The 25,897-nt window shown below is 44.5% G+C and overlaps 1 pseudogene; it reads left to right on the top strand.

The window, feature by feature from the left end:
* The first annotated feature begins 1,987 nt into the window (after positions 1-1,987).
* Positions 1,988-2,394, top strand: LOC148123264 (mitochondrial import receptor subunit TOM20 homolog pseudogene; annotated as a pseudogene).
* The last annotated feature ends 23,503 nt before the right edge of the window (positions 2,395-25,897 follow it).

Below are 25,897 nucleotides of genomic sequence, written 5' to 3'. Positions count from 1 at the left end.
ATGGATGATGGATGAATGGATGGATGGAATAGATAGACAGATAGATAGATAGATAGATAGATAGATAGATAGATAGATAGATGATAGATAGATAGATAGATAGATAGATAGATAGATAGATAGATAGATAGATAGATGGAATAGACAGACAGACAGACAGACAGACAGACAGACAGATAGATAGATGGAATAGACAGAGAGAGAGAGAGAGAGAGAGAGAGAGAGAGATCTTGTGGTACTATGAATGAATGAATAAACGGTTCATGTCCTGTGGACAGGGACAGATCTGAAGAGGTGAAGGCAATGAGGTGTGGGCTCAGGTAGGTAGCCTGTTTGCCATCCAGGGCCAAGGTACTGTCCGGGCCTGAGCAGCAGCCAAGAGCCATGCCCACTGCAACTGTGGTCTGTGTTGATGTCGGTGGCTCCTGTTCCCACTGAAGGCTGAGAGGACAAGGCTACACAGAGCAGGACCGACCCCACACTGGCTTCAATGCTAGGGAGAACTGGTCCTACCCCTCACCAGCTGCAGCACTTGAGAGAGTGGGTCCTGCACATTGTTTGGGCAGCATTTCAGAGCTGGCCCTGTTGGGGCTGGGGCATAAAAATGGTCCCATAGGTCCATAGGGAGTGGCACTATCAGGAGGAGTGGCCTTGCTGGAATAGGTGTGGCTTCATTCGAAGAGGTACGTCACTAGGGACTGGGCTTTGAAGTCTTAGATGTTCAAGTCTGGCCTAGTGTGTCACCGTCACTTCCTGCTGCCTGCAGATCCAGATGTAGAACCCTCAGCAACCTCTCCACACCATGTCTACCTGCATGCTGCCCTGCTTCCTGCCACTTACGACAATGGACTGGCTAACCCTCTGAACCGCAAGCCAGCCCCAGTTAAAGGTTTTCCTTTGTAAGAGTTACAGTGGTCATGGTGTCTCTTCACAGCCATAAAAGCCCTAACTTCTGAAGAGTGGATAATGAAGACACCACTTAGGCTGGGTTTGAGAAAGCCCTCTGTCTATTGATTTCACAGAAAAATGCACCAGGCATAATTTAGATCCAAGTTTTCACATCCGGAGCACAGATTGGGCACTAGAGCCTTAGCCAGACTCTACCAGTCACCCCTGCACCAGGCTGATGACGAGCAGATTCAATCACTGTCCTGCGATTGGCAGTCTTTCCCAGCTATAGATTGTTGGTGGACACATACAGAAGCAAGTAGCCTAAGGGAACTTGCTCGTGTTTCTCAATCATACCCCTTTGTATGCACACTTAACACTTTATTCGCCCATATTCCCAAGATGCACATTCTGTTTGTAGTTTATGGTTTAGGAACAATATTGCTATAAGCATGCTCGTACATGCTTTTGGGTGAACCATAGGTGCTGTTTTTCTAGTGAGTTTATACCCTACAAGTCAAATTGTTGAGTCGTAATATGTGGATATACATCTGTAACAAATATTTCTGAGTGCTTCTCTTTCTCTGCATGTGGTTTTTAAGAGGGTGCTTCTGCAATTCTGAGGAACGGCAGTTCTGCAGGGAGGCCTGACCCTGCGGTACCTAAGACATTGACCGTGTAGAGCTCAAAGCCCAGCCCCTTCCTTGTTTTTGCTCTTTACACTCAGGAGATTGTTTTTATTACCTGCTGGGCAGATGCATCATTAAACAAGAATTTATGCATCTCCCCAAAGCCTGATGGAGAGTCCTCAGGGCAGAGTGCATGGTTCCTCACATGCATACACGTGATTTTAGGAGCCTCCTGATGGCGAGTGAGTGAGGATACATCAAGGAAGGCAGGCAGAGGAGTGGAGTAAGGTCAGAAAACCAGATGGAGAATTCAAAAGAAGGCCCCCAAGGACAGCCTGAGAAGATAGGAGGAGGAAATGAACTAGTCTTTCCAGTCCTAACTGGTAGCTGTGAGCAACTCACAGACTCCACTTGGGGCTCGCCACTGATCGGCCCATGCTGCACCCAACTCGTGCCCTAGAGAGGCAGAGATGATTGGCAAGAACAGCACCAGAGCATAAGTATGTGTGGCACCCTCTTCATCCAATACTGCATCTGCTTCACCTACAAGAGGCAGAGTGGCCCCAGCTTCAAGAACAAAGAAAATCAGAAGCTTGCCAGGGAGAGAGGCGATCTGTCCAAATTGGCTGACCTTACGGATGCTGAAGCTGTTCAGAAATTCTTCCCTGAAGAAACACACCTCAGTGAAGAGCTCTTGGTGCACGGGGGGCAATGAGAAAGGTGTAGGCCTCCTGGCCATGTCATTGCTGTGTGTGGACAGCCTCAGCAGCTGCTTCTAGGGGTGCAGCAGGCTCTCCCAGCACCCCAGGTCCAGATGCTCCTGACCAAGCTTGCAATCAGCCGTCAGAGAACTGTAAGCGCTCAGAACTTGACCTAAGATGGTGCAGAATGAGCCAGATGTCAACACAATGAACTCTCATTTAAAATTATTCTTCTAAATTCTTAACTTGGCCGCCGTGTGGCTCTGGGGTTAATAAGGGCAGGCATGATTGTTACAGACTGTCCTGAAAGTGGAATTTACCAAAATCAATGTTTACTTGGACTGAATCTACACCTGTTTTGTTTTTTTCTCACCAGTAAGAAAAAAAATGTCTTTTGAGAAAGGTTTTTATTTTATTAATACACTGCAAGTTGCAAAAAGAATAATAAAAACAAAGAGAGAGCCTTTAAGAAAGAATTATAGTCAGAAGGAGGTTGGGGTGAATCCAGAGTCCACAGAGCTGACCTCCGGCAGCCACCTGTCCTGTCCCTGTTTATACTGTTAGCGAGGAAGTACCAGCCAGTGTGGAGAGGGGAAAGGGCTGAAGTCATTCCTCTCTCTCCTGGATCGCTACCTCTCCAAGGGGGCTGTTGAAAACTCCAAACCCTGTGGCTAAATTGTCAATACCTTTTTCCATGCTACCAGAACTTTGGAACATCCATGTCTCCTGGTCCAGTCCATCAGGAGGCAGCATAGTCACATGACCCATAAGATCTCACACATTAATGCAGAGAACACTTCTGAGCATGTTATACGGCTACCATTCAAAGCAGGGAAAGAAAAGAGTACCGGTGGTGTACTTAGATTGAAGAGATAATTGATAATATTTGGCAGTAGAGAAAAATACATATCACTGTATACCTCAAAATAACTGGTGTTGAGATTTGGTCGTTTAGAAATGAAAGTGTATGACAAAACCCCAATATGTCACCATAAACATGCATTGAGTGTCATACACTCTACCCACTAACATGTGCAATTATTAGGTGTCAGTTTTAAAAAGAAAAATACACTAATCTGTTCACTGTAGGTGTATGTATATGATCAGTTTTTCTTAAATAAGTAAAAGCCTAAATGTCATCCAACAATGGGCGATGGGTTGGATGACTCTCATAAAAACTCTTACAACTTGTTAAAATTAAATATCTTAGCCAATGTATTTAAATTAAAATAGCAAAGTACATATATTTATAAAGACATTAAAATGGCAATGAAATAAACAGATACATAGAGGCAGTCAAAAAGTTGAGAGCAATAAGGATAACAGCTGGTATTTGTGCGCAGAGATCGCTAGCACTGCTCTGAATTCTTGATGCAAATTAGCGATCCACACAGCAACCTGTCTTCTGAGGCAAGGAGTAGTACCTGTGAGGAGGGAATTGAGCCACGAATGGCTAAAGTGTTCAAAGCACAGCTCAAGTGTTTCCATCTCTAACTTCTTAAACTCAAAGCCTGGTCATGAAAGCACAGGCACTTTAGGAATGAGAGTCAACGCTAGCCATCATTCAACGGTCTTCATCTTTATTAACTGGTACTTCCTTCACAAGTATCAATTTATCAGATGTCTCAGGGATCTAGTGCCACTGAGATTGTTATCTCTCTGGAGAATCAAAAATAAAGTTATATTACCTCAGTTATACACACACACAGACATACACACACATGTATATATACATGTATACTCAATACAACACAAGAAAGTGAGTCCTACAAGTTCCATAAGTTAATAAAGTCTCTAGTGGAGAGAAAAGACAAAACATGACAAAGAAAAAAGTGAATAATCTGTTGGAACTTTTCAGAACATTAAAACTTAAGTAACACGAATACATCGTCTGAGGAAGACAAAATGTCCATTAAAAAGAAAGAGTAACACGTGATTTGTGTCCATAAGCTTTCTGTTAATGTAATAAATATCTGAAACATATCAAGCTACATAAAAGGTTTATTTAGGCTTATAGTTTTATGTTTCCAGCTTCGATTGATCAGTTTTGCTGGCCTAGCCTTGGGCACCAGGAATGGAGACCCTGCATTCCTCACCTCAAGAAAAGAAAAGAAAGAAGCAGAGATGTAGCTCAGTGGCAGAGACCACATGTGTAGCACTTACATAGACTTAGGTTCAATTCCCAGCACTGGGAAGAAGAGAAATGGGAGAGAAAAGAATGAAAGAAAGGGAGGGAGAGAGGGAAGAAAGGAAGAGAGGGAAGGAAGGGAGGAAAAGGAAAGGAGGGAGGGAATAAAGAAAGAAAGGAAAGAAAGAAAAATGGAACAGACAGAAAATGGGAGAAAAATGAAGGGGAGGGGGAGGTAAGAGAAGAGAAGAGAAGGGAGAGGAGAGGAGGGGAGGGAAGAGAAAGGAAGGGAAAGCAAGGGAGAAGAGTGGAAGGGAGAGGAGAGGAGGGGAGAGAAAGGAGAGGAGGGAGAGGAGGGAAGGGAAGGGAGGGGAGGAGAAAGGAGAGGAGGGTAGGGAAGAAAAAGAAGGGGAGGTGAGAGAGGGGAGGGGAGGGGAGAGAACAGAAGAAGAGGGAAGGGAGGAGAGGGGAGGGGAAAGAAGAGGAGGGAAGGGGAGGGGAGGGGAGGGGAGAAGGGAAGGGAAGGGAAGGGAAGGGAAGGGAAGGGAAGGGAAGGGAAGGGAAGGGAAGGGAAGGGAAGGGAAGGGAAGGGAAGGGAAGGGAAGGGAAGGGAAGGGAAAGGTGCTGGGTACATCTGTGTACCAAATTACACTGGCACCCCTGTTCCAAAGAGCAGACATTTTGTGTGTTAAAGGTCTAGAAGACATAAGGGTGAGTGGGGAAGTGGGCAGGGTGAGGGCTGGATCTGTGGAAGTGCAGATTCTGTCCCTACTGATTTGAACTAGTTCTGGGTATGTGAGTCTCCTAGCTTCTCTGAAACACTCAGTCAACATTAGAGAGTGGAGTCTAAATATTACCTAGAATCCAGGAATGTTTAAGCACTGAAAGAGACTGTTTACCTAAATCTTCAGTTTGGCAACAAGACAACAGAGATCAGGGCATAACGTATTTCTTCCAGCACAATGGTCTACTCCTGAGAGAGCCGCATCTAAAAGCACTTTCTTGACGCGGTGGACACTTAGCAAATCTCAATCATGGGACCTGGAAGGCTGAATATACAGGGGCAAGCTGTCGATCACACAGAGGTGTGGAATCCAGGCCACAAGCAGGCTATGTGGGGAGAGCAGAATGGAGTTGGGCTTGCTTACGTGTGTGGACAAAGCCCAGGGCAGGCAGCATGTAAAAATGCTACAGGCAGACTGGAATATATAAATCAAAACAACTGAGCATAATAATTCAACTATCAACTGCTAGCACAACAGAAAGACATTTCCTTGGGAGGAAAGGGCAACAGAAAGAAATCTTTGTTATGCATGGTGCTCAAATCTATTGAAAACGTCAAAATAATCTCATTAAAGTGTAACACGCTCAAGACAGACACAAAGAGTCCATGCAGTCTTGAAAAAAAATCTGTTAAGGAATTTCACTTAATCCTCTCCTTTAGCTGACTTTTTTTTTTCTTTCAAAATTTGCCTGTAAACTAATACTTACATCATTTTATTTAGGGCAAGGGCCTGTGCCTGCAAACAGTTATTAAAATAAATGTTCTTTCCATGACCCAAAAGGAACAGCTGGTATTAAATCAAACTTTTCCAGTTTATCTGGTGACAGCCCTTTCAGAAAGCCTCAAGAGGTGACCTGTCGCCTCATTCTTTAATAAGCAGGAGTTTTCTTTCCTGACTCAGAGGTGATAAACAAGGTCACTCTGAACACGAACGAAGCATTTACATAAACCAACAGCCTCTAGAATATGCAATTAAAAAAACGAATAGTTAATGAGCCTGTAACATCGTATGCACCCCTTTCTAGAGTAAATCTTACCGGATGATGAGTGATGGAGTTTTCTACGCTTGAATCTCTTTTTTAATTGAGTAAATAAGCTAAGGTAAGAATTAAAGCATAAATTACAGCATGAGCATGCCCACAGTGTGTAGGGGAGTGGGGGATGGAGATGATCCAGGAAAACAAAGGCAAGATTTATTTGGGTGGATTTTAAAGTGCCTGTGTCTCCTTTGCATTTAATGGGGCGCATGTGTGCACACAAGCGCACAAAACAAACTAGCATTGACCTTGTGGGTCACCTCTCTTTGGCCTGGATCACTGCACTCTATAGGTCCATTCCTCATCCTACGACCAAGAAGAAACCAAACATAGTGAAGTTAATGAACTTACGGCACCTAAGTGTGGTAGGTTGCATTACTGGCTCCAATTCTTCTCCCAGCCTTACACTCTTGATTGATCTTTAGCTACTTGATTGATGTTTAGCCAAAGTGACACTACTTTGGCTAGGCGAGTAGGGGAGGTGTGACAGGATGTCATTTCCAAGACTGGGCTTCTAGATATCTTAGTTCCCAGCAGCTCTCTCTGCCATAGACATGCAAAGACTGTGCCCATACTAGCCGATTGCAAAATGAGGATTATGAGAGATTCATAAGAGAGAAACAACCTGGTCATCTTAGAATAACCGAGTAAGCAAAGCCCCTCAGCCAAACCAGTAAAGCAGAAGTGTCCCCACTGCAGCCCACAGGCTTCTGGGCTAAAATAATGATATAAAAACTATTATGTTGGGGCTGGAGAGATGGCTCAGAGGTTAAGAGCATTGCCTGCTCTTCCAAAGGTCCTGAGTTCAATTCCCAGCAACCACATGGTGGCTCACAACCATCTGTAATGAGGTCTGGTGCCCTCTTCTGGCCTGCAGGCATACACACAGACAGAATATTGTATACATAATAAATAAATAAATAAATAAATAAATAAATAAATAAATAAATAAATATTAAAAAAACTATTATGTTGTGGTCATTAATTTAGTGGTCAACCTGACAGGATTTAAAATTGCCTAGGAGATTGAGAGGTGTGTGTGTGTGTGTGTGTGTGTGTGTGTGTGTGTATGTGTGTGTTTGGTGTGTGTGTGTCTGTGTGTGTTTGGGAAAGCCTTTCAGACCTACCCTGCAAGTGAATGACATCATTTGTGAACTGGGGGTTTGAATAAAATAAAAGGGAGAAAGGTTGGAATGGCAATGTCCTTCATTGGCTTAAGGCTTAAACAATTAAACAATTGGTCCCCAGCTGCTGGTACTACTGGGAGAGGTTTATGAGGAGGTGTGGGATGCTTGAGGAAGTGTATCAATGGGGTGAACTTTGAGTGTATCCAGTCTGACCTCACATCCAGTTCATGTTTGTGGTTAAAGATGTGAGTTCTCAGCTTCCGGCTCCCACCATTATATCTGCTGCTTGCTGCCATAGCTCCCTGCCATGGGACTCTCATCCCCCTAAAACTAGAAGCCCAAATGAACCCTTCCTTCTCTAAGTTGCTTCTGGTCATGGCGCTTTATCACAGCAACAGCAAAAGAACTAACCCAGGGGTTAACAGGAGGAACATCTGAGCATTTGCATTTCCTTCCCGTTTCCTAGACTACCGTGATGGGAACCACTCTGTTCTTTCACACTTGCCATGGTTACTGACTGACAAATTTTGATCCCAGTGATTAAAAAATCTCATCAATGCATATGTGATATTATATAACTTAATAATAATAATAATAACATGATAACTTTTGGATTGGGTCCCTGTGTCAGGATGGCTTACTACACAGATATAGCTGGTAGCTGTGCTCAGAGATTTAACAAATAAAAACTCACCCTAAGAGATAAAGAAGACACTTCCCTGTCCATGGTCCAACATCTACTTATACGTCACTGCAAACACCAACTGCATCTTCCAGCTTATGGAACAATGAGGGTCAAATGCCCACTAGAAAACACACACAGCTCAACTGAAAGGGTCAGGTTCTGACACACAGAGTGGAAGGAAAAAGGGAGGGAAAGAAGGGACAGAAATCGAAGGAGAAAATAAAGATAAAGAAAGAGGAAGGGAGAGAGGGAGGGGAAAAAAGCCCCTTCCCTAGGGGTATTATATTATTGTATAGTTAGTTTTATTGCTGTGACGAAAGACCTGGACCAAGTTACTTTGAAGAAGGGATAGTTATTTGGGATGATAGTGTTATAGGAGAGAATCCACCAGGGATGGGGAAAGCAGGTCAGCAGATATGAGTGGCATCTTGCCACGATGCAAGTGAGGCCGGACTGAAGAGTCAGGTAATAGCTACTGCCTCGCCCTCCACTTAAGGCCAAACTTCCCACAGGAACCCTTTGGCCTGAGTCCATGCTGAGATGGAAAAGCACACTTCTGCTAAGCCTCTCTCGACTGGGTATGTAACTGAGCAGAGAGAACTCTGTCGAGGAGAACTCTGGGGCTCTACCTGAAAAATGACACCCCAGAAAGAAGCATGACCAAATGTGCCCTCATCAGTCATTGCCACCAATACATCAAAGCAGAAACAGAGGTGGCATGTTGGAGGTGGCGTTGCCAGGAGACGTCTAGTCCACTATGAAACATGTGCATTCGGTCATACACAGAGCACAGTTCCTAAGCCAGGTAAGCGACTTCTACCTTTCCACCACTAATAGACGACCTATTGGAGTCCTTAACTGTGTCTTGCTTGGCTCTCAGGTTATTTCAATTCTCTTTAGTCCATGCAAAGGGTAACCACTGAGAGTCCACCCAGCTTGGAACTGATTTTTTTTTTCAATGTACTACACCTTAAGCCAGGCGCTCATCCACATGCAAACAGAGCCAGGGTATCAGATCTATTCCGTATCTCTGGCTTTCCCATATGCCCCACTAATCATTCACTATGCAACAATTCAGCATTCGTAAGGCCTAATTACAGCCAGAACTCCAAGGCTCCCTGACAGGAGAACGTAAGTCACAAATCTAAAATGTCTTCACAGTCTGGACTTATTCCTATATCACCTGTCAGAGCCGAAATGAGAGACAATGTGTGGCAAAACGACACCCCAGGTGTTCCCCCTGTGCCTGGTGGAGGGAGGTCACCTCATTTACCTGACAATGTCACTGTGTCCTTTTACTTAACCAATTCTTCTTTCACAAGACAAATCCTCTTGGTGTCTTAAGAGAGCAAATAGCCTATCAGTCCCTGGCAACTTAATGAGAATGTAATCCTGTCCAACAGGAAAAGGTTGATAGTCAAAGACTGGCTATGTGGCTGGATTGTATATCAAGATCTACTAGGAACACTATAAAACCTTGTTAGAGGGCACTCCGACATATGGCTTCAGCTTCTAGAAGGGTCCATGTGTTCCTGCACACTGAAAAATGCCTGAGGCAGAACCAGGGAGGACGGGAATAGCAAAGTCTGGGAACTAAACATGAATGGGCGGTTCCAAGAGGGAAGCCGATCATAGAGCCTCCTTTGGTTTCAGGGCTCAGGTCTTCACTAGAGTGATAAGTGTTGGGAAAGGACACAGGAGTCCTGCCATCTGGATAGAGCCTAGAGTCCCTAGTGTCCCAAGGACACCCCTAGCCACAAGCTACTGCCTCCGTGTCACCCACTCTTTCCTGTGTGGCCACAATGTGAAAACAGTCTCGCTGTAGTTCACACTGAGTAATTGACGGAAAAAGAAGACATCATGGATGAGGAGATGGTTCAGTTACTAAAGTATTTGATTCACAAGCGTGAGGACACGCGTTCAGATCCCTCATAAAAGACAGACGCTCTGGCACAGGTCTGCGACCTTGGCACTGGGTAGGCACAAACAGGTGTATCAATAGAGTTCTTTGGCCAGTCAGCATAGCCCCAGGTTCATGGAAGAGCCTTGTCTCAAAAAATAAGGTACAGTGTACATGAGGAATACGCCAGACATCAACCTCTGTCCTACACACACACACACACACACACACACACACACACACACACACACACAGTCACATGCATACAAGAACAAAAAATAACATCTTTGGCTCAGTAATAGGCCACTTGCGTATCATGCAAGAGGCCTTGGGTTCATCCCCAACACCACGAAAGAATCTCCATTTTCACCATGGGGTGCAACTTTCAACCTTTCCTGAAGCCAGAACTCTGGTTATCCAGTCCGGCTTCCTGAACCAACACCCACGCCCTCATCTTCTCCATCTGTAAAATCTTCTCCTGTTGGCTGGCCTTTCAAGTTCCCTCTGGCTCCAGATCTCCTGCTGCCTTCCTGGCCTCTGCCTCCAACATTCCATCAGATTCTACCACTCCTATCCATGGCTGCACTCAGTCGCAGCTTCAAGGCTTCCTTTCCAGAGCCCCTCTTAGGCAATCGAGGTTTATCTCAAGTTGCCATTATCAGTACACTAACTCATTAAGGTGTGTAGCAAGAATCCGGAACACGGCTGATGGGCTTAAATCCCAACCCTGTTGCTTCCTGTGTGGCCTTGGATAAGTTACTTTATCTTCACTTGAGGAGATGAAATTAATAATCATGCGTGCATTTCAAGGTTGGCAGAGTTGACTGAGTCTAGGGCTGGGAAGACAGCTCAGTGGTTAAGAGCCCTGGCTGACCTTGTGGAGAACTGAGTCTGGTTCTCAGTATCCACATCAGGCAACTCACCCCCACCTGTACGGACATCAGCAGGAGTTCTGATGCTCTCCTCTAGCCCTGATGGGCACCCGCACTTATGTGCGCATCTCCCCACACAGATACACACGCATACACATAATTAAAAATAATGATCTTCAATACAGTTATGAAGCATTGACCATGTTAACGATTTTTATGGCACAGTGCCTGGCATAAAAGACACAATAAAGCAGTAATTAAAGTTTTTCTTTAGTTTTTGGTGTTTACTTCTTCACACATTCTCACTATGTCGTCCAGGATGTCCTGGAACTCACAGTACAGCTCACACTGGCCTTTAAGTCCCCACCTCTTGAAAACAAAATTATGATTTTGATGGTGACTTTCTTACATGGGACAGTGTCAGGGGCTAGCCGAGGCCATTCTCCCTGCCCACGTTGACCTCTCAACGATGGCAGTCAGTGCTAAGCATAACACTTAGCCTAGCAGATACTCACACGGCAAAGGTAAAAAATGCTGGTCAATTTATGACCGTCGGTGCTGTGTTTTGTTTTTTGTCCCATTGAATTTTCCCCTGTGATTATTTTCAGAATGGAAACTTTCTGTCTCTTCAGCTTAACTGTGGTGAGTGAGGCCAAATATAAATGTCCGTGTTCACGGGAGAAATATTACCACTTGGAGAAGTTGCATGAATACCTTTCTCAAAATGTCTTCCTCCCAGCTCCCCAAGCTGAGTGCCTCTTAAGGAGTTACATTTCAGGAGCCAGCTATCGTGACCAGCAAGAAAGCGAGAAGTCAGAGCTTTTATTTATCCATTGGATTTCCAGATGTTGAGCACGTCTTAGCTTTGCCTGAATGGTATTGACAATTTATGGTTGTCTTTGGAAAATCATTTGATAATGATCCAACTATCTAGAACCTCTTTATTTTATGCCCGTTAAAAGAAAAGAAAGTTATTACCCAGGAAAATTTCCAGACTGCCATAAAAGAGAAACGATTGCTGCCAAGAAACACCTGCCATAAAACCTCTCCTAACAGCTTCTTACCTTTATGTATCTGGGACGCGGCCTTTTTCAAACTGAGAAGACATCATCAATCATTTCTTCTTAAGGCTAATTGCAAATGTTTAGTGCAGAAATTAAATATTATAAGATGTGAATAAGGTGTGTGGCATTCTAGAGCTACGGGTGTGCATCACAAGAAGCACCAGGGCTGCGGGACCAGTGATGCCACTAACAGTCTGTGGGTCCTTTAGTGAGTTCTTTTTGGCCATGAGCCCCTCTTACATCTCACAAAACAACATAGCCAGGGGATGTTCCACTTTCTTAGGGAGTTCTTCACGGGTAGAAATGAGAGAAAAGGTGTGGGAACACGTTGAAAAAACTAAACGTGGGCCTTTGAGATAGCTTGGCAGGTCGAGTCAATTGCCACCAAGCCTGGGGACCAAGATTGAGCCTCAGGACCCATACGGTGAAAAGAAGAATTGACTCCAAGGTGTCCTCTGACCTGCATACTTGCGCTGTGGCACAAACTTTTGCATGCACGCGCATGTGCATGCACACACACACACACACACACACACACACCTACCTCAAACAAATAAAGATGTAATAGAAAATTTAAATGTGGTGTGAAAGCCAGATGTGTACAAGTCTGTAGCCCCAGTGTGTGGCATCTTGAGAAAGCTGGCAAGTCTGAGGTATTCGTGGTGAATCTGGGCCAGTCGGGGTTATAAAATAAGACTCTGTCTTGGATAAACAAACAAATGAAAGACAAATAAATGTAACGTGAAGCTACAAAATTGTCACCTTTTTAAATAAGAAAGCAAGTTACACAAACAGCTCCGTGTTTAGACAACATTCAAAGCCATTGTAGAGAAGTAAAGGAAATCCGAGTTCGGACTCTAGATCAGTGGTTGCTAAATGACTATCTGATCTCCAAACGCCTATTTGATAATAACAAGCTGCTCATACGACCATAGGCTTACCAAGTCGGAATTTCCATACCTATTGACCAGGAATTTCTATGGTGGACCTAAGAATCTATTTCAGCAAACTCCCCGGGAAAGTCTAGTAAAGGGAGTCAGGGAAATCCTGGGCCAAACGTCTCTGAAGGTCCTCTGCCACAAGAGTAAAAAGAAAACAGAGTTATTTATGTGATCATCTTCAGAGTGTTTGTCCCCCCAAACTAATAATGACATAGTTAAATCCCACTCTGCCTCACCCTGACTCAGGCGTATCAATCAGAACATGCGGATTAGAGACTGTCATAAACACCAGCATCCCCTCTCTCCTCCTCAGTAGGGATAAAGAGAAAGCTGTTGATGGAAGTGGGGTCCAATGTATCCCTCCACCTCTGCCTGTATCAATAACTGCAGCCTAAAGGCACCTTGGAGATGGGGTATACTATCAGGGCAATTTCACAGGTGTGTGTAGAGACTGCACTTTTATTCTGAACAATGAGCTATTGATTATTGAAGGGAGACCTTTTCCTCTCTCCCTCATCCTCTATTTCTCTCGCGGCTCCCAACATTAATCTATTTGTTTGTCCCAGGCCAGGCCCTGTGCTAGACTCAGGTTACATGCTGGGCTAGTAACACAAGATTGGTATGAAAGGTACCAGGGATAACAGCCTCCCTGCCCCTGAGGGATGAATCTAGAAGGGTACTCAGCTGCAGAGCCCTTAACCAGGGGAATCTACAGGGGAAGAAATGACCAAAGAAACATAGATAAGCAGAAACTATGGGACAAAGTTAGTAAACTAAGGCCCACAGTGGCACCCCAGAGAATGAGACAAGAGTTGATGGCATGAGGTATTGCCAAAGAGGTGAATCAATGCCTTGTGAGTGTACCATTCCATACCTCAGACTTTATCACGTGAGCAAGAGGAAAGCATTAGAGGGTGCAGTGAAGAGAAAACAGTCAAGATTCATCAGCTTGAGGACAGGAAACCAGCCACACCACACGGCAGTGGCAACATGTTACATGCCACATAGAAGACTGGGGGCACAGCTGCCTTGGTGGACAAAGTTATCAAGAACAAATTAGCCTTTTTACTGAGGGGGGACAAAAATAATCACACTCTATTCCATCTGGTTGGAGAACAGAGTATGGTTGGGGCTAAGCCAAGATGACTGTACAGCATGAGATGTGAGAACGAGGCTTACAACTACTTTCCCGACACGTGGAATCCTGACCCAGAGCCACTGCTTTAATGTGGCTCACAGATTGGCTCTGTTGTAGAGCAAAGGTGAGAAAACTCCCAGTCCCTATTGTACAGGATCAACACAGGCAAAAATTAGGACTGCAAAATCAACTCAGCTGGAGCCAAATACAGAGTCAGGCTGAAACCCTGCACTGCAATGCTCTGGGGATCGGAACTTTTGATGCTTAGAAGTGTGAGCCTTCCCCTGTAATGACTGAGCAGTAACTCCAAATCTGCAATGTTCTTGGAAAGAAAAAAAATAAACTCAGTTGTCCTTGGTTCTCTCAGTTAGACTGGGCCTGATAAAGGTCCATGCTCCCACACTGTACTATGAAAATTAATATGGGAGAAATAAAAAGATTCAAAGGCCTTGTCTCAGAATATGAGGGTGGCAGTCCTCCCCATACCTTACCGCAGAGTCTAACAGCATCATATCTAAGACAAACGCGAGTCCTGCTCCCTCCCCACCCACTCAAGTAGGCATCTCACACCTACTTTCCCAGATGTGTTCCTGGGGCTGATGGAGCACAGCTGGATGCACAACGCTCCCCCTCCCACCTCATGCAAGTCTTGGGCTTCACGGACAGTTTCACAGATGGAGGCTGGAGGTTTCTCATGGTGCACGTTACGCTCACCCTCAGCCAGAAAAGATGAGCCAAAGAAGTCAGAGACCCCGTGTGACGTCTGAAACAACCCGCCGCATGCAGACTCGTTCTGTGGCTTCCATAAGATTAATTGTATTTTTCCTGGAACCAAGCTGGAAATCACTCAAAGGGCAATAAATGCTGAAATATGTCTATGCTCTGCCAGAATTTCAGACGAAAAGCCAATAAGGCAATTTTTACCTTATGTACTTGAACGGATTCTACCCCACCCAACCCTCCAAAAATGGATCCTTTCTAATGCAATGAACTAAAGCAACCAGAGAGTTCAAAGCACGTGTTCATTTTAGCTTAAAAAGTTAATCTACTTGGCTCTGCCAAGCCATTTGTTGGCATTTGCCATCCCAGAGACTCCATAGCCCACATCTTTTAGTTAAATCTTGGGAAGAAATACTGTGTGGACAACGTGAAACCTCTGCAGGTTGCCCTGTGTCATAGTAGAGACGGCACTAATATGAAGACTGCAATAACAGGGAACCTGTTAGCCACAGCTACCTTTGGATTTTCCAGACATTACAGAGGTTGACATAAAATCTCATCCCGGCATGGAATGAAAGCCCTTGGGGTTTCCCTCAAGTCAAATAATAATAATAACCTGTGACCTTTGTATATAAAGAAATTTATGGGTTATGAAGAATGTTCACACATCATCATCTTTATCCTCCCAACATGCCAGTTAGTTGGGTATTATTAATGTCGCCATGATGGTGAGGCAACTAAGGACCCCATGCTTTCAACAGGCTTAATTAGAACAGTCACACATGTGAAGATGGGTAAATACACGACTGTATTAACAAATGACCATGATGGGGATCTGAGTCAAAATTCAGCAAACTCCGAATGAAATAATTTGAGCTTATTAGGTGGTACTGGTGATGCAGGTGGTGTTGGTGGTGGTGATACTGCTGGTAGTGGGAGTGATGGTGGTGGTCTTTTGGTACTAAGAACTTAAAATTGGACCCTGTAAGTGCTAGACAAGCACTCCTTCAATAATCTACACCCCCCACACCTTAAGAGGTTGTATAAGATGCTATTTCTATAAGCGGGGGACAGAACACAATGATAGGACACAAAGAATACATTGGTGGTGTGGGAGAATTGTCTGTAATCTGTCAGTCATGTTTTAAATAAACGCTGATTGGCCAGGCAGGAAATATAGGCAGGAGAACCAGACAGGAAGTAGAGGTGATGCAATGAGAACAGGAGAATTCTGGGAAGGAGGAAGCTGATTCCTCCCAGTCTTGCCCAGATGACTGAAGAAGCAACATGTGAGCTGCAACACTGAGAAAGGTACTGAGCCGTGTGACTAAAATAGATAAAAATAATGAACTACCATAAGTTGTAAGAGCTAATAAGTAGCCTGAGCTAATGGGCCAATCAGTTTATAATCTTATGGAGTCCTCTGTGTGATTTTCTTTGGGGCTTGCAGGCTTGTTGGGGTACCAGGCAGAACAGAAATTCCAACAAGCTGCCCCTCATGTTACACATTGGTACTCTGGTATTAGCAATGTGACTGCTGCATTTTTAGGTCTAAGTGGATGCCAAAATGTAGGGAGAATAAAACATAAGAAACAGGGCCCTTCCCAGTTGTCATCAGAGAGGTGTCATCCAGAAACGGATGAAGACAGATGCAAAGACCCACAGCCCAACATCATGCTGAGTTTAGGAAGCCTGCAGAGGAAGAGGTGAAAGGGTATAGAAGCCAGAGGGGTCAAGGATGCCACAGGAAGGCTCACACAGTCAACTAACCTGGGATCCTAGGGGCTCACAGAGACTGAGCCGAGAACCAGGGAGCCTGCATGAGGCTGACATCTGCATATATGTTACACTTGTATAGCTTTGTCCTCTCATAGGGCTCCTAACAGTGGGAGCAGTGGCTGTCTCCTTTTACTGGCTTTTGGGACCCTGCTCATACTGGGTTGCCTTGCCCAGCCTTAATACATGAGGAGGTGCTTAGTCTTACTGCAACTTGATATGCCATGTCTTATTGATACTCATGGGAGACCTGCCCTCTCCTGGGTAGAGACAGAAGAGGAGGTGATTGGAGGGATGGAGGGGGTGGAATGGGGAAGAGGGACTGGGAGGCGATCAGGGGAGGGGCTGGCTGCAGCCAGGATGTGAAATAAATAGATGAATTAAAAAAAAAAGAAAGGGGGTCTCTGAGTTCTGTGACTTTCACTAAGGCAGGCAGTGACCGGGAAACAGCTGTATTGGTTTCCTGGCTCCTTGTTTTAGCCAGGTCACACATGTGTTATCATATCAAATACCCAAGAAAACCATTTTATAAAGCCCAGTTGTGTGTGTTGTTCTGTTTTGGCAATTTGACCTATTAGTTGACCCTGTTGGTTTGGGCCTGTGGACAGGCAGTGCCTCCTGGAGGAAGCTCACAGCTGACCTCCCCATGACCTGAGAGCAACTGAGGTAAATCACATACCTGAGCATCTAGGAGCAAAGAATAGGAAAGAGAAAGGAAAACGAACTAGAGAGAAAAATAGCACACAAACATAACCAACCCAGGTGTCTTAAACGACCGGGCCATTTCCCTAAAGGCAGCTGCTGTGCCTCAGGAGCCCTGACCTATGGAATCAGACTCTGGCTGACCCTCAGAGTGCTGAGGAGTTGCACTCCAGCAGCAGACATTTTCCAAGTTCTTGACATCCCAGGACCACAGACGAATGTTACTGGCATTCCCATTACACATTCAGAAGTCCAAACTTGCTGATCTCAAAGATATACAGAAAAAGCTTGTGAGGTTTCTTTTGGGGAAGAGGGGTGTTTTGTTTTGTTGAGGCAGGATCTTCTGTAGCCCAGGCTAGCCTCAAACTTTATGTGTAGCTCAAGATGACTTTGAACTTCAGATCCTCCTGTTTGATCTCTCAAAAGCTAAGAGTATCAGCAGCATCCACCATACCCAGTTTTATACAGTGCTAGAGATTAAGGGTCTACTACAATCCCTGTCTTAAGCAAGAAGACGTCAAGTCCCAGGGGATTTAAGTAGCTTGACCAAGATCAAACAGCTAAATACCAAACTGGGACATGAATGAAGATGTCTCAGTTTTTTTTTTTTTGGAGCTTATTAAAAAGACAAATAAATAGGTCATATTTGTTTGATAAAACCACAGAATAGAGAATCATCAGTGCTGACTTGTACTTAATGGTGATGTCTCCCATTGAGTATTGTTGGTGTTGTTTTGGTTTGCTTTTTTTAATTTTTGTTGATTTTTATTGAGCTCTATCTACATTTTTCTCTGATCCCCTCCCTGCCTCTACCCTCATTCCTTCAACCCCACCCCAAGATCACCATGTTCCCAGTACACACAGGAGATCTTGTCCTTTTCTACTTCCCATGTAGATTAGATCTATGTAAGTCTCTCTTAGTGTCCTCATTGTTGTCTAAGTTCTCGGTGATTGCTGTTTGTAGGCTGGCTTTCTTTGCTTTAGTGTTTAAAAGTCACTTATGAGTGAGTACATGTGATAATTGTCTTTCTGGGTCTGGATTACCTCACTCAAAATAATGTTTTCTAGCTCCATCCATTTGCCTGCAAAATTCAAGATATCATTTTTTTTCTGCTATTTAGTACTCATTGTGTAAATGTACCACATTTTTTAAATCCATTGGATAAATATACTACATTTTCCTTATCCATTCTTCAATCGAGGGGCACTGTTTCGGAAGGTGTGGGAATTTTAGGGATGGAGGCTACAGTGGAGGAGGTCGTTCACGATGAGTGAGATGCCCCATGAAGAACATCTTGTTCATGACTCACACCTTCTTCTGGCCATAAGAAAGTATCACCACATGTTCCTACCACCTGATATTTCAGCCTCGCATTGGTCCCAAACCAAAGAATTCATAGGCCAGAAACAGTTTTTCTTCCTTCAAAGTCATTTTTCTGTGGCATTCTGTGGCAGCAATGGAGAATAAAATAAAATAAAATAATCACTGACTTGGGCAGTAAGATCATTCAAAGCAGATCTCTCTCAGGCTCGCCGGGGTCACCCCTTCCCGTCTGACTCCACCGCCAGAGTTTCCTTGTCTCCTCGCAAAGGCTACTACTGTACATTAAGATTCCATTTCACAGTGGGGTGAAAGGAGAAGATGTATCTTAATTGACCCGGTGTTCTGCCTACCTAGCTTATTTAGATTTTCAGCCTGCTGAGAAGGAATTGGTCCTTCTTAACGATCAGTTCAAGACTAGCGCCTGTTGCTGACACTGGAACGTATTCTAGCCCTGGTTAAAATCAGGGACTGCATTTGGTCAGGCAGCTGGGAGTAGCAGACCCCCGCTAGCCCTCCGCCGTCACTTAATCTTCTGCCTAGCAAAGTCAAGAAAATGGGACCTGTAATGAGATCACATCTGAACCTAGGGAATGTCACTCCTTGAATTCCAGCTCCCAGTTTTAATGCTTTTTGGCATGGGTGAGCTTCCATATCTCCAGCCTGACACCCAAGCTTTGCAGCTCCTACAGTTTCCAGAGCTTACCAGTTCTCAGTTGCCTACCTTCCACAAATTATTAGAAATTAATTTGACTTGGTTCAGCATTATCTGACAACTGCACTGACCCCCCCATGAACCTTTCTGACTAATTTACATCCCCGCCATGAGGCTTAATGTCTACGATGCCCGCGCACATTATTTTAAGCTCATGCCAATTATAATTTTTAATATAGCCTGAACATCATGCTGTTACTTAGCAACAAAGGTCACTCCCATAAATAATAATATCCTGTGAGCCTATTGATAGCCTCAATTCTTTTTCATGGAGATGGAGAGAGAGAGAGAGTAGGGAGACCTTTCCAAGCTCCTACTAATGTTTGACTATTGACAAGGAGCTACTACCTCCAGCTCCTCTAATGCAGGCAAGTTCACTGTCATAGCCCATTCATCCTGCTTCTCCTCACTACAGCTGCTCCAAAGTGAATGAATGGAACTGTCTAGATTCATCTCTTCCCACTCCTCCTCTTCACTGCCCCTTCTACTGGAGCAACAGCAGAAAACCTGGCTAATTACAGATCCCAAAGCGATCCGGAAATATCAAGCTTAAATTGGCAGAGATGTTTTATTTTAGAAGTCGAGGGTTAAACATCCTTCCAGGGATGTCCAACTTCTTGATATCAGAGCATGCACGAGTAACTGTACAATCAAGTTACCGGAAGACCCAAACCAAACAATGGCAACAACAACAAACAAACAAAGAAACCAACGGAAACTTTAAAATAAAAGTTTCATATTTTACATAACTTTACAGTTTTGTGTTGGGCCACGGTCACAACTGTCCTCAGCTATGTGTAGCCCAAAGGATGCTGGTTAGACAAGACTCTGTCCCTTTGAAAATGACATTAGTGTGCTGCATGAGTCTATCTTTAGTGGACAGCCCCAGAAGTAACGGGGCCTAAGATTTCCACGGTATAGCTGGACTCCCTGAGAGTCTCCCAGCCTTACCCACTGCCTCATCCTCTCAACGAAGGGTTGAAAGTTATCTGAGAACATTCCATACTCAGGGATGTTCAGAAGCTGTGAAGTTCAGTATAAAGAAGGAAATTCCTTATGATGAGCCCTCAGAAAAGGCCAGACACATCTTCACAAAGCTGGCAAGTCTCTAGCAGAGGAAAATTCTAGAACTCTTTTAGTTCTCTTCCCAATGGCCAAAAGATTGCCCTGGAGTTCAGCCTCAGGTGAAAGAATAGCGAGTCCCAGCTTACTCCTCCATCAAGATCTCCCATCAGTTGCAGCCAGACAAAAATTTTCCTTCTAGGATTTGATATATTTGAGTCTTTGCAGATACATATAAAAAGGGGTGTGGTTCTTTTTCCCTCTCTTCTCTCTCTCTTCCCTCTCCCATCCTCCCTCCCTCTCTCCCTCCCTCCCTTCCTCCCTCCTTCTCTCTCTCTCTCTCTCTCTCTCTCTCTCTCACACACACACACACACACACACACACACAACACATACACACACACATAGAGATAGATATCCCATACTTTCAACTCTATAGAAGCCAAGTTCAATGCTCTTCATTCAAATTAACCCATCACCAAGTACCAAATCCAGGGTTAATTTCAGCAGTGCTGTTCATTGCTAAAGGAAGTCAGGACAGGAACTCAAACAGGGCAGGATCCTGGAGGCAAGAGCTGATGCAGAGGCCATAGATGAGAGCGGCTGACTGGCTTCCTTCCCATGGCTTGCTCAGAACCCATGACCTGCAGCCCAAGGAAGACACCACCCACCATTGGGCTGGGTCCTTCCCCACAGTTGGTTCTCAAGGAGGCATTTCCTCAGCTGAGGCTCCTTCCTTTGATGACTCTAGTTTATCTCAAGTTGACACACAAAAGTACCCAGAACAATGGGCCATAGTGGAAAATCTTAAAAGATCCTGAGTTCCACAGAAAACTACATGATAACGTTACAGGAGATCTTGTCCTTTCTCTCTGATCGCCCACAACGCTTCTTAGCAAGTGGGTCCTAGCGAAGTCTCATTCCTTGACCAGTTTTTCCTCTTAAAGATCTAGCCTTCACATCATAATTCTGCACACTTTTCAAATCCCATCTGACACTAAGCCAGATATCCAAACAACAACTACAATAACAACAACAACGTGGACACACAAAATATCCTGGTCAGGATCTGAACCTGTGTTCCGGGCCCATGAGCATGTCCACAGGTTAAAAACACTAACTGGAAAGTATATTAACACCGCTGAATTCATCTCTAATAATCATCATTCCACCTCATTCCTACGGACTAAATGAAAATGAAGCTTTCAATTAGGCCAATTTCTTTCCAGACCAGTGCTTCTCATAGCAAGATAGAAGGTCGATGATCTGTTGAGAAAGGACCCAAGTGGTGTCGTTTCCACAAACCCCTGCAGGCCCTCTCAGATTCATTCTCAGCCCTGACCCGCCAGCCTCTATTTAGCTGCTAAGCCTGGTGACTAGAGGGCCGCATGGATAGGAGGTGCCGCTGTGCTGGGGAATGCCCCTCCATTATTTCATCGGAATTAGAAATCATTTGCAATTCTCTTCCTAAGCCAGAGTACCCCAGGGCCCCTTCAATGACAGCTGTTAGAAGCTGCCTTCCACTTTCAGGCTTCTGCCACACTTGGAATCAGAGTAGAGACCCACCGGCCTCTGGTTCACCCTCCAGCAAGAAATTGCTTCCTGCACTCATCCGTGGGACGCAAGCCAGCCGCAGCATCAGGAGCCATAAAGAGGCCAAAGGCAAGCAGCCATCCTCTCGGATATAATCCTCTTTAGAATCTCTGCTTCTCCATGCTGCTCCCTGTCTCTGCCAGGTTATCTTCCTATTTAGCTGGATTTCTAAAATGTGGGTGTGCCCCTGTGCCTCAGTGATTTGAATGTTTTCCTTATCTTTACCTTACCCCTCAGCTCCCGGCATAGGGAAGGTGCCTCGGAACAAGTCTCCTTGCTCTCCGCTTATCATGTTCTTATTTACCAATATTTGTTCAAAGCAATTCAATGTGTGCAAGGTTGAAAATAGGAGCGAATAAAATACCTGTGTTTTTGAGGAAGTCAGATGTTGTAAAGGGCAAGGTACGTAAACTACTCATTGTAGTGCATGCTTGGAGCTTCTTTAATACTTCAAAATTACACAGAGGCAGGTACAAATTTGGGCAGAATGAGGACATCTACAAAGAGGAGTAAGAGAAGGGGGACTGTTGTTCTAAATCCTAAGAATGAGGGTTGGGAGGGTTCCAGATAGAAACATCGGTAAAATCCAAGGCAAAAGACTTTGGAAGGCTAGGTGGGCTCAGGAGACTGCAGCAAGTTCTTCAACCTCCGAATGTTGGGTGTATACGAGACATAACAAGTGAAGGAACATGAAGGTAGACCGGCAATGGGAGCCAGGTTTTAGAGAGCTCTGTGTGAACCCCTGGTGACTTTATCTGGCAGTATAAGTACTTAACGAATTTTAAGATGCACAATAACTTGAACATGCACTGTCGCATCTCAGTAAAAGAGGTATTAGATCGAACCTTAAAAAACTCACCAGTGCTTCATCCCCTTTGACCCACAGATGTGGAGATCCCATGGCTAAGGTAGTTCCGTTCTTATCATCATTTAAGAGGCAGGGGAATTGCAGCATCTTCATGTTTTACCCAGTGGTGCATAGCTACTAAGTAAGGAGTGGTTTCAGACCCATGTGCTCTCAGGGGAGGGGTTAATTTTTAGATAAGAAAGGAGAAGACCTCAAGGAAGCAAGAGTGGGTCATGCTGGTTTCCTAGGGCAGAGCATCATCGAAAGAGGAAAGAAGCAAGTCAAATATCATCAAGCAAGAAGTTACCCAGTATTCCCTAGGAACCCAGGAGACCAGTGTGACTAGCACAGAGAGAAGAGTTGAGAGAATGGCAGAAGATGGAATTGGAGCTACTACATGACATGAGATTAGGTCCAGCCTTAAAGCCCGGTGAGACAGGTGGATGAACACGGATGCTTATCGGGCTCCTATGCAAGAGCTAACTTGAAAATAATATAAAAATCTATCAGAAGAACCCAAACTATAAAAGTGCAGAGGAAAACTTTATGTCATTTCTCAGGACAGTGATTTCTTGGATATGAACCCCAAAACACATGAAACAAAAGAAAAAATAAACAAATTTTAGTTATATCAAACGAAACGTCTTCAGAACATAGGAAACAACTGACCACGCAAACAGACAATCCACAGTCTGGGAGAAAGGATTTACAAACTACACACTAGATGAGGGACTGATATCTAAAACATGTAAGGAATCCGGATTGTTCAGAGGTGATGAAATAACCACACTTTAAGAAATGAGTAAAGGGTTTGTACTTACATTTCTCAAAAGAGAACAGTCAATCGCCTGGCAGATATATTTAAAAACTGCTTAGCATACATATCCAAGCAAGAGAGGAACTGAAATTATACTGAGGAGTCACCTCACCTGACAGATTTGCTAAAATTGAAACTATGAAAGATAGAAAGTGATGCTGAGAGCAGCAAGACGGATGCGCTCCAAAAAGAACTGGTGACAGTATAAATTGATGCCACCATTTTGGGGACCAGTCTGGAGCTTCTCAAGAAAACTAAAACTGGAAACATTGTGCAATCCAGGCCTTGCACTATCCTGAGGTATAAAATCAGTGTGTTTGGGCTGGAAACAAAAGTCTGCCCTTCTGGTTCACGTCTGCAAGCTCTGAACTAAAAAGGTGAGGAGCTGTTCCCCCACTCATCCACCATCCCTAGTGAATGCTGAGGCCGAAAAAAACAACCCCAGAGAGAATATCATGCCAGAAACAGTGTAACCCCGCTTCTAAAACTTGCCCCCTCCCCCTCACGACTTCCGTTTAGCTTTCTTTCCAGTCTGAAAATGACAGCCCCTTAGTCACTTTTGTGTTGTTATTATTGTTAAGAATTTCAAACAATGTTTTGCTCATATTTTTCCTCTCCCCCAACTTCTCCCAGATCACCCACCTTCCCCCAATATTGTTTCCTCCCTATCCACCCAATTTCATGTTCTTTCTCTCAGAAAGGAAGGAAGGAAGGAAGGAAGGAAGGAAGGAAGGAAGGAAGGAAGGAAGGAAGGAAGGAAGGAAGGAAGGAAGGAAGAGGAGAGGAGAAGAGATGAGACAAGAGGAGATGAGACAAAACAGCACAGAAACTGACACTGAGTCCTGTGTATTGGTCTCCTCCTGTTCATGTGGCCTGCCTGGATGTATATGATATACCCAGTCCTGCTCCACTGAAGAAAAGTAATTTCCCCTCTTCTAGCAGCTAAGAACTGCAAACTGACTCTTGGCTAAGGGAGGAACTTCGTGTCTGCTTTCCTTTCTCCATACTGAGACTTTCTCCGGCTAGAGCTTGCATAGTTCTTGAACTTGCTGTCACAGTCTCTGAGTTCATACATGTGCCAGCCCTGTGCTGTGTCTGGGAAACACAGTCTCCCTAGGGTCATCCACCTCCTCTGGCTCTTACAATCTTTTCACTTCCTCTTCTGCATGGATCCCTGAGCCTTCAGGAGACAGTCTAATAAAGACATCCATTTAGAGCAGAGTTGCATTCTCCGCACATTGTTCAGAGATCTGTGTGCTAGCTACCATCTCCTGCAAGAAGCAACTTCTCAGATGAGGATTGGTGCCCTGATTGGTGGGTATAGCAATATGACATTGGGAGTCATGTTATTACGTTCCTTTAGCCAAATAATAGTGGTAGGTTTGCCTCAAGAGCCCATGACCTATCTAGTCACTTCCGGGATTCATGTTTCCCTGCATAACATTCTGCTCTCAGAAGCATGTTCTCTTCTGCATATTTTGCAAAAAAAAAAAAAAATCGGATAATTCACTGAGCACCAAGTCAAACATCTACATGTTGATTGTGAACACAGATACATGCAATACAGGCATGAATGCATTCCATATGTTTCCTGGAAGAATATGGCTCTACCAGAACCAAAGGGTATTAAGCACACACATGGATTTTGCATAACAGTCTGCCCATGGCTTTGATTTCTGAGAGAAATTAACATTTTAGTCTATGTAAATAATCTTTGCCATCAAAAGAAACAGAAGGGAAATTATTTTTTCCCCTGCAACAGAATTCGTCTCCTTCTGGTTAGTAAGCGCCAGTTAAGGGCAACAGAAAAATTCTTCTATAGCCTCGCAACAGTCACCTTGGCTCGACCTTGGTTAGAATCTGGATCAGCTGACAGCTGTGCTCTGGCGACCTAAGTCTCACCCTGTGTAGGGGAATGAGCCAGCTTTCTGAAAGAGGCCATATCGCTTTCACGTTCATTTTCAGTGATGCATGCAGAGCACTGGCAGGAAGCTGTCACTACAGCAGGTGGCTCTTTCCTGTCACTCCCCAGGAATGATGGATCTGCTGAGCTTTGGTTTGATATTCTGGAGGCTTCCACACACCATTATGTGATCACGTTGCCTTTTACACGTGTTAACATGTGCCAGGCGCTGTCAGGTGTGAACACTTGTTTGAATCTGCTCCCACCCTCTGCGATCAGGGGGAAAAGACAAAGATTTTGGTGATTTTCTAGAACTACCCTAGTGTGGCCCTGATAGCTCCTCTTCAGGGAGTTGGACAACCCAAGGGATCTGGTTTGGCTGTCAATCTTTACCTAGGACATTGACTTAGCAACAAAGCAGAAACCACTTCCTCCTCAAAACCAATGGAGACATATACCAGCCCTAGAGAAATTACTTCAGAAGTCTATGATGTTTGGGCTGTTATTTTCCTATGAAACTAATGTCTACATCTATGGCAGCTATTTG

The sequence above is a fragment of the Myodes glareolus genome, chromosome 1 (genome assembly GCF_982192425.1).
Source record: "Myodes glareolus chromosome 1, mMyoGla1.1, whole genome shotgun sequence".
NCBI classification, from domain to species: domain Eukaryota; kingdom Metazoa; phylum Chordata; class Mammalia; order Rodentia; family Cricetidae; genus Myodes; species Myodes glareolus.
Note: the sequence above shows the minus strand (reverse complement) of the source record. Positions and strands in the feature narration are given on the sequence as shown.